Raw genomic sequence first — 7,689 nt, 5'->3', positions numbered from 1 at the left:
GTGTGTCAGCTAAAGTGTTGTTGAGAGAGACAGCATCACGCAAGGTGAGGGAGAAAAAGAAAGGGAGATTTGATTTGATTTGGATCTCTTTTAGTCCCTATTTGGACTAATCTTCCAAGAGTCCTTCAGAGAGAGTGAAAGAGAGGGAAAGGGAGAGAAAGAAAGAAAAAGCCTCACGGAAGTTAAATGAGAAGGAAAGAGGCTGTGAGTAAAAGGAGAGAGAGAGAGAGTGCTGAATTCTTTGTGAATATTTTTTTTTTTTTCGGAACTCGATCGATTCGCAAATAATCAAATCTGACTGTTTTTCAAAGGGCAATAAAAATGTCATTTTGCAAGGAGTTGAACATTTAGCAAAGAGGGAAAGCATCCGGCAGACATTATTTGACAGTTGAAAGAGAAAGGAGATAATACATGTTTCTTTGTGAGACAAGTGTTTACCAGAAGGTGTCTGAGACAAAACCTTGGCGGAGGATTTTGTCTGTATTCATTAGGTTATTGAATTGTTTTCAAAACTTGGGTATCTGTTGTTTTGACAGCTGTAAATGATTACCATAGAAAATATACACAAACAACACACACACACATACCACATCCACACAAACATGCACAATTGCATGCACGTACAAACACACACACACACAGGAAAAAAGGAAAACATTTAATCAAAACTGAGAATGTGAGAGCAACACTGTTCTGCTCACAGAGATGACACTCTATTCCTTAATGCCTTTGCTGCAGAGGGAGCGCAGGTAATTGGACTCCAGAATGTACAACTTGTAGAGAGACGTGTCGGGAAGTGTTGGATAATGTTATTTGATACGTCTCTGGGCTTAAAGATCTTGGAGAACAAGAGAGAAGTGGAACCTTTGATTTTTATCATAGAGGGGTTTCTTCACTTATGATGATTTATACTGTGTGTGTCACTTTTCTTCAAACATCAAACTATCTTGATCTTGACATGATCATAGCTGCTTTTGGATAGAAACCTCTCAAATCACTCAGACTAAGGTAGGTTAGGGTTAAAAAATAAAAAATATAAACTAGTGCCTAGCACAGGGATTGATCCCGCAATCCTCAGAGCCGGAGCAAGCGGGGTTTGTGTGTGATTCAACCCACTGGGCCTAAAACGGTGATCCTCGGAGACAGAGAGCACGGTTCAAGGCCTTCCTCTATCCTCGTCAACAACACTCCAGCAAGCCGCCAGCCTACTAGATGGTAATAGTTGCCCCTAGTGGACGGTATTGAGACATCTCCCAACGTCCTGGGGATAAACGTTGAATACTGAAGCGGATATGGTGTGACCTGGCTGGTGAACCATCTTGCTTCTCATCCCCTTCTATTTATAGTATGCCATGCTCCGTAAACTCTGAAATTAATAAAAAGCACACTCACAGTAATTGCGCTGTAAACTGAGAGCTGTGGCAGAGAGAGAGGGAAGGGGGGTATGGAGGAGGAGAGAGAGATGGAGTGAGAAAGAAAGAGAGATGGAGGGATAGAGAGAGAGACGGAGGGAGGGAGAGAGAGAAATATGGAGGGAAAGAGAGAGAGAGAGAACTGGAGGGAGCGATAGAGATGGAGGGAGAAAGAGAGAGATGGTGGGGGAGAGAGAGAGAGAGAGAGAGAGGGGTGAGAGAGGGAGGGAGGGTGAGAGACAGGGGGTATAGAATAAAATAGAACATACCAGCATATATCAGAACAGAACAGAATAGAATACATCATAATAGAACAGAGAATAGAATACATCAGAATAGAATAGAACAGAATTGACCATAATAGAAAAGAATAGAACAGAATAGAACATAATGTAATAGAATAGAATATAATAGAACAGAATAGAACATAATAGAATAGAACAGAATAGAACATAATGTAATGGAATACAATATAATAGAACAGAATAGAACATAATAGAATAGAACAGAATAGAACATAATGTAATGGAATATAATAGAATAGAATAGAACAGAATAGACCATAATATAATAGAATAGAACAGAATATAACATAATGTAATAGAAGAGAATAGAAATTAACAGAATAGAATAGATTAGAACAGAATGTAATAGAATATAATATAACATATATAATAGAATAGAACAGAATAGAACATCAAATAATAGAATAGAATAGAACAGAATGTAATACATCCTGAGATGCTGGCAGTAGCAGAGGGAAAACAATGAAATAAAAATACCCAACAATTCCATGTGAGCAAACAGAGAAAGAGAGGGATGGAGAGTAGAGAGGGAAGGAGGGAAGGAAGGAAGAACGGAGATAAGAGAGGGATGGGTGGATGGAAAATCGGCCCAGCGCTCTTTAATAACTGGGGCGGCGGAGGTCTGGTTACCAGATATGAGAAGCCCAGCGGACGCAGGGGGAAGGGCAATGGGGTCCCGCGGCATGGAGGGGGAAGACACACGGCGTGACACCGGCAAGAGATTTATGTTTTTTTGCCTTCAATCTAAAAGCCCATAACGCTAAGGGCACTGTCTGCGGCTGGACTTAAAAATCAACTGGGGAATTGGAAGACAAAAGATCAGCTGCAACTGTCATACCGTTGCACAGCCGCAAAGGCAGCAACGCAACATAAGAGCAGCCACAGAAATAGAGTCAGAAGGCAAGGCCTCCATCTTCCATCTTCAGTCAGTTACATTTTTTCTATATTTTTTATTTAACCTTTATTTAACTAGGCAAGTCAGTTAAGAACAAATTATTATTTACAATGAAGGCCTACACCGGCCAAACCCGGATGACGTTGGGCCAGTTGTGCGCCGCCCTGTGGACCATCATGTGATGCAGCCTGTGGCTGTGATGAAGGCTGCATTTAGGAAACCCTTTAGGAGATACAGAGCATCTGTTGCATGTTTATTTTTACATTCAAATCCCCTATTGATGATAACATAATTGTGTAAATATTATGAAATATAGTCGCTATTAGCTAGCAACATACCAAGCTCTCTCTCCCTCACTTCTCTCTCCCTCTTCTCTCTCCCTCTCATTATTTCAGCATACTGACGACGATTGCATGAGGAGCATCACACAAACACACACACACGCAAGCACACACACACACACGCAAGCACACACACACACACAAGGAGTGTCTTCAAAGACAAGATGATATCCTATTATGATGAACAAAGCCTCTGTGTCAACACCGCAGGAAGACAAGAGGAGATGAGAGGAAAGGAGGAATATATTGAAGGCTTTACATTCAGCAGGCCTTGTGTGTGTTTGTGTGTGTGTGTGTGTGTGTGTGTGTGTGTGTGTGTGTGTGTGTGTGTGTGTGTGTGTGTGTGTGTGTGTGTGTGTGTGTGTGTGTGTGTGTGTGTGTGTGTGTGTGTGTGTGTGTGTGTGTGTGTATGTATACAGTACCAATCAGAGGTTTGAACACACCTACTCATCACAGGGTTTTTCTTTATTTTGACTATTTTCAACATTATGGAATAATAGTGAAGACATCAGAACTATGACATAACACATATGGAATCATGTAGTAACCAAAAAAGTGTTAAACAAATCAAAATATATTGTGACAAGGTAGGGGTGGTATACAGAAGATAGCCCTATTTGGTAAAAGACCAAGTCCATATTATTATTATATTATGGAAAGAACAGCTCAATAAGCAAAGAGAAACGGCAGTCCATCATTACTTTAAGATATGAAGGTCAGTCAATCCAGAACATTTCAAGAACTTTGAAAGTTACTTCAAATGCAGTCGCAAAATCCAGCGCTATGATGAAACTGGCTTTCATGAGGACCGCCAAGGGAAAGGAAGACCCAGTTACCTCTGCTGCAGAGGATAAGTTCATTAGATTTACCAGCCTCAGAAATTGCAGCCCACAATAAATATTTTTAAAAAATGTTTATTTTACCTTTATTTAACTAGGCAAGTCAGTTAAGAACAAATTCTTATTCTCAATGACGGCCTAGGAACAGTAACAGACACATCTCAAAATCAGACACATGTCAACATCAACTGTTCAGAGGAGACTGCACGAATCAAGCCTTCATGGTCCAATTGCAATAAACCACTACTAAAGGACACTATTAAGAAGAAGAGACTTGCTTGGGCCAAGAAACACGAGCAATGTACATTAGACCGGTGAAACCCGTTCATTTGTTTTGATGAGTCCAAATTTGAGATTTTTTGTGTCCAACCGTCGTGTCTTTGTGAGACGTAGCTTTGCTGGTGACAATGTCTGTGATTTATTTCGAATTCAAGGCACACTTAACCTGTTGGGGATGGGGGCGCTGTTTAGACTATTTATGCTAATTTGGCTAATTTTTTAAACGGCTTCCCACAAAATCCTTGATCGTACAATATGCATATTATTATTATTATTGGATAGAAAACAGTCTATAGTTTCTATAGGAGTTGAAATTTTGTCTCTAAGTGGAACAGAGCCCATTCTACAGCAATTTCCCTGACATGGAGTCAGATTTGAGAAATGTTGGCCACTTTTCTGAAGTCAGTTAACCTGTTGGGGATGGGGGCGCTGTTTAGACTATTTATGCTAATGTCGCTAATTTTTTAAACGGCTTCCCACAAAATCCTTGATCGTACAATATGCATATTATTATTATTATTGGATAGAAAACAGTCTATAGTTTCTATAGGAGTTGAAATTTTGTCTCTAAGTGGAACAGAGCCCATTCTACAGCAATTTCCCTGACATGGAGTCAGATTTGAGAAACGTTGGCCACTTTTCTGAAGTCATTTAAAAGGGCTCTGTCGTTGCTATGACTATACGGACACTTCTTACGTCTTCCCCTGGATGCCTTTACGTGATGACGATTCCAACGGGCTCGATTGCTCGTTCACAGGCCCTACAAATGAAAAAAACCTTTAGCTAGCAAGTCTTTTCTTGCTGCGTAACGCGCGTGGAAGACACCGACCCTCTCCTGTTCCAAGCGATAGTTTAGCCTGTTATATTTCTCCGGTCATCTTTTCACTCGTTATAGGAGTTACAAACATCACAAAGTAGTTAATTTAAAGCGTTTTATAGCAATTTATATCCGTTTAGTGCGATTTTGGGACATTTATTTTTGCAACGATGTGAAAAGTTGGGCACGCTTTTCAGTTCATCCCGAACGCAGTTGACATTTCCACATGGCAAGAGGACAGCTTTCCACCAAAAGACGATTTCTCCCAAGAAAGGATCCTTTGCCCAAGATACTGATGGAAGAACAGCTCAAGGTAGGACATTTTTATTATGATAAATCGTGTTTCTGTCGAAACATTTTAGTGGCTTAGGACGCCATGTTTTTTGACGTAGCTTCGCTTGGCGCAAACTGTATTGAAAAGTAAGGATAAATTAAAAAATGTAATAACGCAATTGTATTAAGAATTAAATTGTCTATCAATCCCTGTCCACCCTATATTTTTTAGTCACGTTTATGAGTATTTATGTATAAGAGTAGATCACTGTCTAAGTGGCGCAAGGACGTTTTCTTTACCAGCTTGTCTACATTTCACATTGTCTAACCATGATTTTGGTGGCTAAATATAAACATTTTCGATCAAACTGTATATGCATGTTGTAATGTGATGTTACAGGAGTGTCATCGGAAGAATTCTGAGAAGGTTAGTGAAAAAATTAATATCTTTTGGCGATGTTGACTTTTATCGCTCACTTTGGCTAGAATCAATGCTGGGCTGCTAATTGCTATGTGCTAAGCTAATATAACGATTTATTGTGTTTTCGCTGTAAGACACTTAGAAAATCTGAAATATTGTCTGTATTCACAGGATCTGTGTCTCGATTCGTGTATGCTGTGTATTTTTACGAAATGTTTGATGATTAGTAGTTAGGTAAACACGTTGCTCATTGTAATTATTCTAGTCCATTTGTGATGGTGGGTGCAATTGTAAACTATGCCATCTACCTGAAATATGCACTTTTTTCTAACAAAACCTATCCCATACCATAAATATGTTATCAGACTGTCATCTAATGAGTTTTTTTGTTGGTTAGGGGCTATAAATATCTTAGTTTAGCCGAATTGGTGATGGCTACTGGTGTTGGTGGACAAATAAAAGATGGTGGAATATGCTAATGTGTTTTTAGGTAATAGATGTACATCTTTACATATTGTGTCTTCCCTGTAAAACATTTTAAAAATCGGAAATGTTGACTGGATTCATAAGATCTGTGTCTTTCATTAGCTGTATTGGACTTTAATGTGTGAAAGTTAAATATTTTAAAAAAATATTTTTTTTGAATTTCGCGGCACTGGTTTTTCAGTGGGGGGGGGGGGGGGGGTGCCGCTAGCGCCACGCTGATCCTAGACAGGTTAAAAGGGCACTGTCGTTGCTATGACTATACGGACACTTCTTACGTCTTCCCCTGGATGCCTTTACGTGATGACGATTCCAATGGGGTCGATTGCGCGTTCACAGGCACTACAAATGAAAAAAACCTTTAGCTAGCAAGTCTTTTCTTGCTGCGTAACGCGCGTGGAAGACACCGACCCTCTCCTGTTCCAAGCGTTAGTTTAGCCTGTTATATTTCTCCGGTCATCTTTTCACTCGTTATAGGAGTTACAAACATCATAAAGTAGTTAATTTAAAGCGTTTTATAGCAATTTATATCCGTTTAGTGCGATTTTGGGACATTTATTTTTGCAACGATGTGAAAAGTTGGGCACGCTTTTCAGTTCATCCCGAACGCAGTTGACATTTCCACATGGCAAGAGGACAGCTTTCCACCAAAAGACGATTTCTCCCAAGAAAGGATCCTTTGCCCAAGATACTGATGGAAGAACAGCTCAAGGTAGGACATTTTTATTATGATAAATCGTGTTTCTGTCGAAACATTTTAGTGGCTTAGGACGCCATGTTTTTTGACGTAGCTTCGCTTGGCGCAAACTGTATTGAAAAGTAAGGATAAATTAAAAAATGTAATAACGCAATTGTATTAAGAATTAAATTGTCTATCAATCCCTGTCCACCCTATATTTTTTAGTCACGTTTATGAGTATTTATGTATAAGAGTAGATCACTGTCTAAGTAGCGCAAGGACTTTTTCTTTACCAGCTTGTCTACATTTCACATTGTCTAACCATGATTTTGGTGGCTAAATATAAACATTTTCGATCAAACTGTATATGCATGTTGTAATGTGATGTTACAGGAGTGTCATCGGAAGAATTCTGAGAAGGTTAGTGAAAAAATTAATATCTTTTGGCGATGTTGACTTTTATCGCTCACTTTGGCTAGAATCAATGCTGGGCTGCTAATTGCTATGTGCTAAGCTAATATAACGATTTATTGTGTTTTCGCTGTAAGACACTTAGAAAATCTGAAATATTGTCTGTATTCACAGGATCTGTGTCTTTCGATTCGTGTATGCTGTGTATTTTTACGAAATGTTTGATGATTAGTAGTTAGGTAAACACGTTGCTCATTGTAATTATTCTAGTCCATTTGTGATGGTGGGTGCAATTGTAAACTATGCCATCTACCTGAAATATGCACTTTTTTCTAACAAAACCTATCCCATACCATAAATATGTTATCAGACTGTCATCTAATGAGTTTTTTTGTTGGTTAGGGGCTATAAATATCTTAGTTTAGCCGAATTGGTGATGGCTACTGGTGTTGGTGGACAAATAAAAGATGGTGGATTATGCTAATGTGTTTTTAGGTAATAGATGTACATCTTTACATATTGTGTCTTCCCTGT

This window comes from Salvelinus fontinalis, chromosome 6 (genome assembly GCF_029448725.1).
Source record: "Salvelinus fontinalis isolate EN_2023a chromosome 6, ASM2944872v1, whole genome shotgun sequence".
Taxonomy (NCBI): Eukaryota; Metazoa; Chordata; class Actinopteri; order Salmoniformes; family Salmonidae; genus Salvelinus; species Salvelinus fontinalis.
The sequence above is the reverse complement of the archived record's forward strand: the minus strand, read 5'-3'. Positions refer to the sequence as shown.